The following is a 12,624-nucleotide window of genomic DNA, read 5'->3' on the forward strand; positions in this document are numbered from 1 at the left end:
TTTCAAGATGCAAAGTGTCACCATGTAGGGAGACATACTGTGTTTGTGAGTCCAGATAGTGGTCAGACGGGTTACATAACCCAATGGACAAGAGGCCAGTTGGCAGTGTGTCCAGCGTGGTGTCCAGTGGGGTGTCCAGTGTGGTGTCCAGGGGGGTGTCCAGTGGGGTGTCCAGTGTGTATCCAGTGTGGTGTCCAGTGGGGTGTCAAGAGTGTGTCCAGTGTGGTGTCCAGTGTGGTGTCCAGTGTGTGTCCAGTGTGGTGTCCAGTGTGGTGTCCAGTGTGGTGTACAGTGTGGTGTCCAGTGTGGTGTCCAGTGTGTATCCAGTGGGGTGTCCAGTGTGGTGTCCAGTGGGGTGTCCAGTATCCAGTGTGGTGTCCAGTGGGGTGTCAAGTGTGTGTCCAGTATGTGTCCAGTGTGGTGTCCAGTGGTGTCCAGTGTGTGTCCAGTGTGTGTCCAGTGTGTGTCCAGTGAGGTGTCCAGTGTGGTGTCCACTGTGTGTCCAGTGTGGTGTCCAGTGTGGTGTCCAGTGTGTGTCCAGTGTGGTGTCCAGTGTGGTGTACAGTGGGGTGTCCAGTGTGTGTACAGTAGGGTGTCCAGTGTGTGTCCAGTGGGGTGTCCAGTGTGGTGTCCAGTGTGTATCCAGTGTGGTGTCCAGTGGGGTGTCCAGTGTGGTGTCCAGTGTGTGTCCAGTGTGGTGTCCAGTGTGGTGTACAGTGGGGTGTCCCAGTAGGGTGTCCAGTGTGTGTCCAGTGGGGTGTCCAGTGGGGTGTCCAGTGTGGTGTCCAGTGTGTATCCAGTGTGGTGTCCAGTGGGGTGTCCAGTGTGGTGTCCAGTGTGTGTCCAGTGTGGTGTCCAGTGTGGTGTCCAGTGTGGTGTCCAGTGTGGTGTACAGTGGGGTGTCCAGTGTGTGTCCAGTGTGTTTCCGGTGGGGTGTCCAGTGTGGTGTCCAGTGTGGTGTCCAGTGTGTGTCCAGTGTGGTGTCCAGTGTGGTGTACAGTGGGGTGTCCAGTGTGTGTACAGTAGGGTGTCCAGTGTGTGTCCAGTGGGGTGTCCAGTGTGGTGTCCAGTGTGTGTCCAGTGTGGTGTCCAGTGGGGTGTCCAGTGTGGTGTCCAGTGTGTCCAGTGTGGTGTCCAGTGTGGTGTACAGTGGGGTGTCCAGTGTGTCCAGTAGGGTGTCCAGTGTGTGTCCAGTGGGGTGTCCAGTGGGGTGTCCAGTGTGGTGTCCAGTGTGTATCCAGTGTGGTGTCCAGTGGGGTGTCCAGTGTGGTGTCCAGTGTGTGTCCAGTGTGGTGTCCAGTGTGTGTCCAGTGTGGTGTCCAGTGTGGTGTCCAGTGTGGTGTCCAGTGTGGTGTACAGTGGGGTGTCCAGTGTGTGTCCAGTGTGTTTCCAGTGGGGTGTCCAGTGTGGTGTCCAGTGTGGTGTCCAGTGTGTGTCCAGTGTGGTGTCCAGTGGTGTCCAGTGTGGTGTCCAGTGGGGTGTCCAGTGTGTTTCCAGTGTGGTGTCCAGTGTGGTGTCCAGTGTGTCCAGGTGTCCAGTGGGGTGTCCAGTGTGGTGTCCAGTGTGGTGTCCAGTGTGGTGTCCAGTGTGTTTCCAGTGGGGTGTCAAGTGTGGTGTCCAGTGTGGTGTCCAGTGGGGTGTCCAGTGTGTGTCCAGGGTGGAAACAACAGCTGTGCTTACGCCATGTCAGGCCCATGTCACATTCCACACATCCACTTCCACACTGATCCACAATCAGCTGTGGGTGGCAAACAAGAGCTTACTGTAGAGAACGAGGTATGCCCTTACAATAGCTTGTCCTGTCTGTTGGTTCTATGCCTCCACTTTCCCAGCTTCCTACTCTGAACTCAAGAGGAGAAGTCATGTCTTCATTATGACTCTTTATGTCATGCATTTAAGGCTTTATCAATGCAACATAATCACCACTGTAAGGTAAGTTACTGACAAAACTGAGATCTTATCTTTGCGGATGGAAAGCACTGTATATCTTCTGTCTATGTTTCCATTTTCAAATAATAGTCCCCTCTGGGTGGTGAATGTAGTCCCCTCTGGGTGGTGAATGTAGTCCCCTCTGGGTGGTGAATGTAGTCCCCTCTGGGTGGTGAATGTAGTCCCCTCTGGGTGGTGAATGTAGTCCCCTCTGGGTAGTGAATGTAGTCCCCTCTGTGTGGTGAATGTAGTCCCCTCTGTGTGGTGAATGTAGTCCCCTCTGGGTGGTGAATGTCGTCCCCTCTGCGTGGTGGATGTCGTCCCCTCTGCGTGGTGGATGTCGTCCCCTCTGGGTGGTGAGTGTAGTCCCCTATGGGTGGTGAGTGTAGTCCCCTATGGGTGGTGAGTGTAGTCCCCTCTGTGTGGTGAATGTAGTCCCCTCTGGGTGGTGAATGTCGTCCCCTCTGCGTGGTGGATGTCGTCCCCTCTGGGTGGTGAGTGTAGTCCCCTATGGGTGGTGCATGTAGTCCCCTCTGGGTGGTGAATGTAGTCCCCTCTGTGTGGTGAATGTAGTCCCCTCTGGGTGGTGAATGTCGTCCCCTCTGCGTGGTGGATGTCGTCCCCTCTGCGTGGTGGATGTCGTCCCCTCTGGGTGGTGAGTGTAGTCCCCTATGGGTGGTGCATGTAGTCCCCTCTGGGTGGTGAATGTAGTCCCCTCTGTGTGGTGAATGTAGTCCCCTCTGGGTGGTGAATGTCGTCCCCTCTGCGTGGTGAATGTAGTCCCCTCTGTGTGGTGAATGTAGTCCCCTCTGGGTGGTGAATGTCGTCCCCTCTGCGTGGTGGATGTCGTCCCCTCTGGGTGGTGAGTGTAGTCCCCTCTGGGTGGTGAATGTCGTCCCCTCTGCGTGGTGGATGTCGTCCCCTCTGGGTGGTGAGTGTAGTCCCCTATGGGTGGTGCATGTAGTCCCCTCTGTGTGGTGAATGTAGAGCCTTAAAATTGCCCAATAGAAACCTTCTCTGAGTTATTTGAAAGCTCATTTCAAGCAGTAACATTAGAACAGAAGTTATGGTGGAACTGTGATTGAGTTAAACACAGTTGTTAATGTAACATTCTTAAAGGTATGTGAAGTGTTCAACTATATGTAAGACAAGATAGCTCAGCTCACAGAGTGATAACTGGTGTACCCCATACGCAGGTAGCCTAGTGGTTAGAGCGTTGGGCCAGTAACCGAAAGATTGCTGGATCGAATCCCTAAACTGACAAGGTGAAAAGCTGTTGTTCTGCCCCTGAGCAAGGCAGTTAACCCACTGTTCCCCGGGTGCCGAAGACGTGGAAGTTGATTACGGCAGCCCCCCCGCACCTCTCTGATTAAGAGGGGGTTGGGTTAAATGCGGAAGACACATTTCAGTTGTACAACTGAGCAGGTATCTCCCCTTACCCTTTGGTTCAGTGCACACACAGGCAAGGTGGCTAATATACACCTTTACTATGGCCTCTTGCATGCTATGCCTTCTCTGCCACCACAGAGACGCAGCTTTCACTGGAGACGGGGGACATCCCCCCCTCCCCCCACATTCTGAAATGGCATTTTTGTCACCCCCAGTTTTATCATTGGAATGTGATACAAAACGAGGCAAGTGTATGCTTTAGGACCATGAGGACGTCTCCAAGCGGTCGGGTAGGCTGTCTGGATTGTTAAAAAAAAAATCTAATTGATGTCCCCCCTACTATAACCAAAGTTGCGCCCCTGAGTGTGTACATATTTCTGTACAGTAAATTACATTTTTAATAGTGTATCTTTTCATTAAATGGAGGCCGAAGTCAAGTATGGGAAAGTTTTATGTGTGAGGGGTATAGCCAGGATCAAAACAACACCAAAGAAGTCTGATATAGCCATATGACTTAAATTAGCGTAGTGCAATCAACGTTTTTTTTTCTAAAAATGGCACGAGCTACGCCACAGCAACAACTTTTCACCGTGGCAACAGGGAAAGGCTGAATGAATCAGACGAGGCCTAGTCTCTGCACACAGATCACTGTAATTAATTAATGGTTTTCAGCAAGGTGGTAGTTTCCATGGCGACATCAAGACTCACTAGACCCAATCAGAATCCTACCTTCACAGGAGGTATGGCTGTTATTCATATGGAGGTATGGCTGTTATTCATATGGAGGTATGGCTGTTATTCATATGGAGGTATGGCTGTTATTCACATGGAGGTATGACTGTTATTCATATGGAGGCATGGCTGTTATTCATATGGAGGTATGGCTGTTATTCATATGGAGGTATGGCTGTTATTCATATGGAGGTATGGCTGTTATTCATATGGAGGTATGGCTGTTATTCATATGGAGGTATGGCTGTTATTCACATGGAGGTATGACTGTTATTCATATGGAGGCATGGCTAGGATCTGATGCACTGACAAGTATTTTCAGGGCTAAATGTTAAGAAGATCTAGCTAGACCACTAAAGGAAGACTTTGGGCTCTATTCAATCCATAAAGCAGAAGTTCAGAGCTGAAGCCCCATTGAAATTTAAAGGTGACATTCCCGCGTTGGCGGAGACCGCATTCACGATAAACGGTGCATATGTCAGCTCAATCTAAAATGACTTTTACATTTCTGTCACGCAAACCTGTACCACTTCAGCGATACAGACTGAATAGAGCCCTAAAAAGACGATTATACGTGTCGTTTGCGTCATTCACCGTAGTTATTAGGCCTGCGCTAAATATTTGTCTCTTTGCTGGGTTGCCGAGCAACTGGAGTTCATCTCAGATGTTTGAAACACGTGAACGTAAGGTAACACACTGAACATAGAGGGGTATGTGGAAGAAGAAGGGAAAGGGTAAATGGGGATATCTAGTCAGGTGAACAACTGAATGTCTTCAACTGAAAGAGGGTTGAGAGCATGGGGAGACAAGGGTGAGACTGACCCTGAATAGAGGGTGGAACACAAACAAGGCCACACAGATGAAAGGACAAGGACACTCTGCTTGTTTCAGCCCCCTTCTTATTCATTTCTTTCTGCTGAGGACAAAATAAAAATACTTCTGGTTCAAGTCGGCAGGCGTAAATGATTTCAAATGTAATTTTGTAATTGAAACGGGCCCTTTGGTTTTCTATAAGGCATGGCAAAGGACTTGACCCCAAACTCTGAAATGGGGACCTGGGGACCATTAAATAGGCCAATTGACACACATTTGATGTCATTCCAGTTTCAACAACAAGAAACAAGAAGCTACGCTAAGCTCTGGTAATATACGTACATGTGCTTTGGTTCAGAGTATGGTCACACAGAACAGACATGTTGGATTAATTCAACGGTTAGATGGCTCAATCTATGAAAATGGTTTCATTTCAAAGGGGGGCATCATAGAGCCTTTGAAAACCATATGGGAGGTCAGTTACTCAACAGGGGGTGAGAAAGACAGAGGGTGAGAGAGTAAGAGAGAGAGAAAGAGAGGGAGAGAGAGAGATAGGGAGTAGGAGAGAGAGCAAGACAGAAAAAGAAAGAAAGATATGGAGTGGGATGGAGCAAGACAAAGAAAGCGAGGGAGAGATATGGAGTGGGAGAGAGCGAGAGAGAAAAAGAAAGAGAGAAAGATATGGAGTGGGAGAGAGCGAGAGAGAAAAAGAAAGAGAGAAAGATATGGAGTGGGAGAGAGCGAGAGAGAAAAAGAAAGAGAGAAAGATATGGAGTGGGAGAGAGCGAGAGAGAAAAAGAAAGAGAAAGATATGGAGTGGGAGAGAGCGAGAGAGAAAAAGAAAGAGAGAAAGATATGGAGTGGGAGAGAGCGAGAGAGAAAAAGAAAGAGAGAAAGATATGGAGTGGGAGAGAGCGAGAGAGAAAAAGAAAGAGAGAAAGATATGGAGTGGGAGAGAGCGAGAGAGAAAAAGAAAGAGAGAAAGATATGGAGTGGGAGAGAGCGAGAGAGAAAAAGAAAGAGAGAAAGATATGGAGTGGGAGAGAGCGAGAGAGAAAAAGAAAGAGAGAAAGATATGGAGTGGGAGAGAGCGAGAGAAAAAGAAAGAGAGAAAGATATGGAGTGGGGAGAGAGCGAGAGAGAAAAAGAAAGAGAGAAAGATATGGAGTGGGAGAGAGAGAGAGAGAAAAAGAAAGAGAGAAAGATATGGAGTGGGAGAGAGCGAGAGAAAAAGAAAGAGAGAAAGATATGGAGTGGGAGAGAGAGAGAGAAAAAGAAAGAAAGATATGGAGAGGGATGGAGCAAGACAAAGAAAGGAGGGAGAGATATGGAGTGGGAGAGAGCGAGAGAGAAAAAGAAAGAGAGAAAGATATGGAGTGGGAGAGAGCGAGAGAGAAAAAGAAAGAGAGAAAGATATGGAGTGGGAGAGAGCGAGAGAGAAAAAGAAAGAGAGAAAGATATGGAGTGGGAGAGATCGAGAGAGAAAAAGAAAGAGAGAAAGATATGGAGTGGGAGAGAGCGAGAGAAAGAGGGAGAGAAAGATATGGAGTGGGAGAGAGCGAGAGAAAGAGGGAGAGAGAGAGATGGAGTGGGGGAGAGAGTGAGACAGAGAGAGGGAGATATGGAGTCGGAGAGAGTAAGAGAGAGAGAAAGAGAGGGAGAGAGAGAGAGGGAGTGGGAGAGAGAGTGAGACAGAGAGAGGGAGATAGGGAGTGGGAGAGAGTAAGAGAGAGAGAATGAGAGGGAGTGAGAGAGAGGGAGTGGGATTGGGAGTGAGAGAGAGAGAGGAAGAAAAAGAAAGAAAGAAAGATATGGAGTGGGATAGAGCGAGAGAAAGAGGGAGATAGGGAGAGAGAGAGACAGAGAGAGAGGGAGATAGGGAGTGGGAGAGAGCGAGAGAAAGAGGGAGATAGGGAGTGGGAGAGAGAGAGACAGAGAGAGAGGGAGATAGGGAGTGGGAGAGAGCGAGAGAAAGAGGGAGATAGGGAGTGGGAGAGAGAGAGACAGAGAGAGAGGGAGATAGGGAGTGGGAGAGAGAGAGACAGAGAGAGAGGGAGATAGGGAGTGGGAGAGAGAGAGACAGAGAGAGAGGGAGATAGGGAGTGGGAGAGAGAGAGAGAGAGACAGAGAGAGAGGGAGATAGGGAGAGGGAGAGAGAGAGAGAGAGGGAGATAGGGAGTGGGAGAGAGAGAGACAGAGAGAGAGGGAGATAGGGATTGGGAGAGAGAGAGACAGAGAGAGGGGAGATAGGGAGTGGGAGAGAGAGAGACAGAGAGAGGGAGATAGGGACATGTGAAGAGAGAGAGACAGAGAGAGAGGGAGATAGGGAGTGGGAGAGAGAGACAGAGAGAGAGGGAGATAGGGATTGGGAGAGAGAGAGAGAGATTTGAGAGGGAGATAGGGAGTGGGATAGAGCGAGAGAAAGAGGGAGATAGGGAGTGGGAGAGAGAGAGACAGAGAGAGAGGGAGATGGGATTTGGGAAGTGGAGAGAGGAAGAGAGAGAGAGAGAAGAGAGAGAGAGAGAGAGAGAGGAGAGGGATAGGAATAAACAGTGGGACAGTTGCTGATCGCAATGTTGTTCCTGACGGCACTTGTTGGTAAGTTGTTCGAGTGGGGGCACAGACTGTGAAACAGAGAGTCTATTTAAAGATCTTCCCCCGGAATAGCACACATGTGAAGAGAGAGAGAGAGCAGCTGTCCTTTGAGGGAGAGCTGGACTGTAGGAGCCCAGCAGGGCTGCCCCCAAATGGCTGCCTATTCCCTATGTAGTGCACTGCATTTGACCAGAGCCCTATTCCCTATGTAGTGCACTACATTTGACCAGAGCCCTATTCCCTATGTAGTGCACTACATTTGACCAGGGCCCATAAGAAACAAAATGCCATTTGGGAAGTGGACAGGAATGTGACAGCAGGAAGGAGGGCCATTGATAAAGGGATGTGTTGTTCCTTGATGGGGGGCCTTTCATGATATGTTGTTCCTTGATGGGGGGCCTTTCATGATATGTTGTTCCTTGATGGGGGGCGTTTCATGATATGTTGTTCCTTGATGGGGGCCTTTCATGATGTGTTGTTCCTTGATGGGGGCCTTTCATGATGTGTTCTTCATTGATGGGGGCCTTTCATGGCCTTTCACCACCCAGTCTTAACAGCAGCTAGGGTTTCAAAACCACTGACACCAATGGAGAGGATTATTATTAAACTAGAGCTGACATGGATATACACTCACGCACGCACGCAAACACACACACACACACACACGACACATTCAGTACATTCACACACATAAAAGCTACCAAAGACATGTCAAGTGGCTAACATTACACGTGGAAGACAACATCATTGGATAGCTGGGTGAGTTTATACTAGGACTATAATCTATTCCTTACTTGGACTAGAATCTATTCCTTACTAGGACTAGAATCTATTCCTTACTAGGACTATAATCTATTCCTTACTAGGACTAGAATCTATTCCTTACTAGGACTAGAATCTATTCCTTACTAGGACTATAATCTATTCCTTACTAGGACTATAATCTATTCCTTACTAGGACTATAATCTATTCCTTACTAGGACTATAATCTATTCCTTACTAGGATTAGAATCTATTCCTTACTAGGACTATAATCTATTCCTTACTAGAGCTATAATCTATTCCTTACTAGGACTAGAATCTATTCCTTACTAGGACTAGAATCTATTCCTTACTAGGACTAGAATCTATTCCTTACTAGGACTATAATCTATTCCTTACTAGGACTAGAATCTATTCCTTACTAGAGCTATAATCTATTCCTTACTAGAGCTATAATCTATTCCTTACTAGAGCTATAATCTATTCCTTACTAGGACTATAATCTATTCCTTACTAGAGCTATAATCTATGTGTATAAATGTATGACTTGGGGCTCGGGCCGATTGGGGCTACTCTCTGGCAGATGATTACACGGGCTGCTTTATATAATTAACATTTCATTATTTATTTAGTTTTCCATATTTTTTTTATGTGATCATAAAACACAATTAACATTTAAATTACATTCTTTAAGAGTCCTGTTTCAGTTGTATTTTAGTATTTTGATACTTTGTGCAATGCAATTGATAAGCATTAAAAACTTTGTTGATGGATCCTCCCCGAGTGGCGCAGCGGTCTTAAAGATGGCATCACAATGTAAACTGTGTTGCTACAGATGCTGGTTCGATGCTAGCCGCAACAGGGAGACCCATGAGGTGACTCACAATTGGCCCAGCGTCGTCCAAGTTAGGGGAGTTTTTGGCCTGGCAGGATGTCCTTGTCCCATCGTGCTGTAGCAACTCCTGTAACAGGCCAGGCGCATGCACACTGACACGGTCACCAGGTGTATGGTGATTCCTCCGACATAATTTTTTGGGGGTGGATGGGTATAATTTGTATGCATAAAATGTGTAACAGTAATATTTCAAATGACTAAATCGAGTGATTTGTATACATTTATTTAAATTTGCATCGGGCCGCTTCTGGGGAGGTTCTAGTAAGATGCCGGCAAAGTCGGCTGAATTCCGGTAGACGGAAACGGCCCGATGTAGACGGAAACGGCCCGATGTAGACGGAAGCGGCCCGATGTAGACGGAAGCGGCCCGATGTAGACGGAAACGGCCCGATGTAGACGGAAACGGCCCGATGTAGATGGAAACGGCCCGATGTAGATGGAAACGGCCCGATGTAGATGGAAATGGCCCGATGTAGACGGGAAACGGCGGCCCGATGGAGACGGAAACGGCCCGATGTAGATGGAGCCCGATGTAGACGGAAACGGCCCGATGTAGATGGAAACGGCCCGATGTAGATGGAAAGATGGAAACGGCCCGATGTAGAGATGGAAATGGCCCGATGTAGATGGAGACGGCCCGATGTAGATGGAAACGGCCCGATGTAGATGGAGACGGCCCGATGTAGATGGAAACGGCCCGATAGATGGAAACGGCCCGATGGAGACGGCCCGATGTAGATGGAAACGGCCCGATGTAGATGGAGACGGACCGATGTAGATGGAAACGGCCCGATGTAGATGGAAATGGCCCGATGGAGACGGCCCGATGTAGATGGAAACGGCCCGATGTAGATGGAGACGGCCCGATGTAGATGGAAACGGCCCAATGTAGATGGAGACGGCCCGATGTAGATGGAAACGGCCCGATGTAGATGGAGACGATGTAGATGGGCCCGATGTAGAGATGGAAACGGCCCGATGGAGACGGAAACGGCCCGATGTAGATGGAAACGGCCCGATGGAGACGGAAACGGCCCGATGTAGATGGAAACGGCCCGATGTAGATGGAAACGGCCCGATGTAGATGGAAACGGCCCGATGTAGATGGAGACGGCCCGATGTAGATGGAAACGGCCCGATGTAGATGGAGACGGCCCGATGTAGATGGAAACGGCCCGATGTAGACGGAAACGGCCCCGACGGCCCGATGTAGACGGAAACGGCCCGATGGAGACGTAGCCCGATGTAGATGGAAACGGCCCGATGGAAACGGCCCGATGTAGATGGACGGACGGCCCGATGTAGATGGAAACGGCCCGATGACGGAAAGATGGAGACGGCCCGATGTAGATGGAAACGGCCCGATGGAGATGGAAACGGCCCGATGTAGATGGAAACGGCCCGATGGAGATGGAAACGGCCCGATGTAGATGGTAGAAACGGATGGAAACGGCCCGATGTAGATGGAAACGGCCCGATGGAGACGGCCGATGTAGAGACGTAGATGGAAACGGCCCGAAACGGCCCGATGGAGATGGAAACGGCCCGATGTAGATGGAAACGGCCCGATGGAGACGGCCCGATGTAGATGGAAACGCCCGATGTAGATGGAAACGGCCCGATGGAGACGGCCCGATGTAGATGGAAAGATGGAGACGGCCCGATGATAGATGGAAACGGCCCGATGTAGATGGAAACGGCCCGATGGAGACGGCCCGATGTAGATGGAAACGGCCCGATGGAGACGGAAACGGCCCGATGTAGACGGAAACGATGTAGATGGGCCCGATGTAGAGACGGAAACGGCCCGATGTAGACGGAAACGGCCCGATGTAGATGGAAACGCCCGGAGACGGCCCGATGTAGATGGACGGAGACGGCCCGATGTAGATGGACGGCCCGGAGACGGCCCGATGTAGAGGCCCGGAAACGGCCCGATGTAGACGGAAACGGCCCGATGGAAAAGGGTGTAGAGACGGAAACGGCCCGGTGTAGATGGAAACGGGCCCGATGTAGATGGAAACGGCCAGATGTAGATGGAAACGGCCAGATGTAGATGGATGGAGACGGCCCGATGTAGATGGAAACGGCCCGATGTAGATGGAAACGGCCCGATGGAAGACGGCCCGATGTAGATAGAGACGGCCCGATGAAACGGCCCGATGTAGATGGAAACGGCCCGATGTAGATGGAAACGGCCCGATGGAGACGGCCCGATGTAGATGGAAACGGCCCGATGTGGAAAGATGGAAACGGCCCGATGTAGATGGAAGATGGAAACGGCCCGATGGAGACGGAAACGGCCCGATGGAGACGGAAACGGCCCGATGTAGATGGAAACGGCCGATGTAGATGGAAAATGTAGATGGAAACGGCCCGATGGAGACGGCCCGATGTAGATGGAGACGGCCCGATGGATGGAAACGGCCCGATGTAGATGGAAACGGCCCGATGTAGATGGAAACGGCCCGATGGAGACGGAAACGGCCCGATGTAGATGGAAGATGGAAACGGCCCGATGTAGATGGAGACGGCCCGATGTAGATGGAAACGGCCCGATGTAGATGGAAACGGCCCGATGACGGAAAGATGGAAACGGCCCGATGGAGACGGAAACGGCCCGATGTAGATGGAAACGGCCCAATGTAGATGGAAACAGCCCGATGGAGACGGCCCGATGTAGATGGAAACGGCCCGATGTAGATGGAAACGGCCCGATGGAAACGGCCGATGTAGATGGAAACGGCCCGTGGAGACGGAAACGGCCCGATGTAGATGGAAAAGACCCGATGTAGATGGAAACGGCCCGATGGAGACGGCCCGATGTAGACGGAAACGGCCCGATGTAGATGGAAAGATGGAAATGTAGATGGGCCCGATGTAGATGGAAACGGCCCGATGGAGACGGAAACGGCCCGATGTAGATGGAAACGGCCCAATGTAGATGGAAACAGCCCGATGGAGACGGCCCGATGTAGATGGAAACGGCCCGATGTAGACGGAAACGGCCCGATGTAGATGGAAAAGCCCGATGTAGATGCCCGATGGAGACGGCCCGATGGAAAAGGCCCGATGTAGATGGAAACGGCCCGATGGAGACGGCCCGATGTAGACGGAAACGGCCCAATGTAGATGGGCCCGTGGAGAGATGGAAACGGAAACGGCCCGATGTATGGAAAAGGCCCGGAAACGGCCCGGCCCGTAGACGGAAACGGCCCGGTGTAGATGGGCCCGATGTAGACGGAAACGGCCCGATGTAGATGGAAACGGCCCGATGTAGATGGAGACGGCCCGATGTAGATGGAGACGGCCCGATGTAGATGGAAACGGCCCGATGTAGATGGAAACGGCCCAGGCAGGCAGATGGAAACGGCCCGAGGCAGAGTTTTGCACCACCATTAACAAAACAACAAATGATGGAAGAATCAGTTCCAGACATTTGTAGGACAGATGCCAAGGTGACATAAGGTGTTTCCTTTATTTTGGCAGTTACCTGTATATCGCTCTA

Source organism: Oncorhynchus tshawytscha, linkage group LG20 (assembly GCF_018296145.1).
Source record: "Oncorhynchus tshawytscha isolate Ot180627B linkage group LG20, Otsh_v2.0, whole genome shotgun sequence".
NCBI classification, from domain to species: Eukaryota; Metazoa; Chordata; class Actinopteri; order Salmoniformes; family Salmonidae; genus Oncorhynchus; species Oncorhynchus tshawytscha.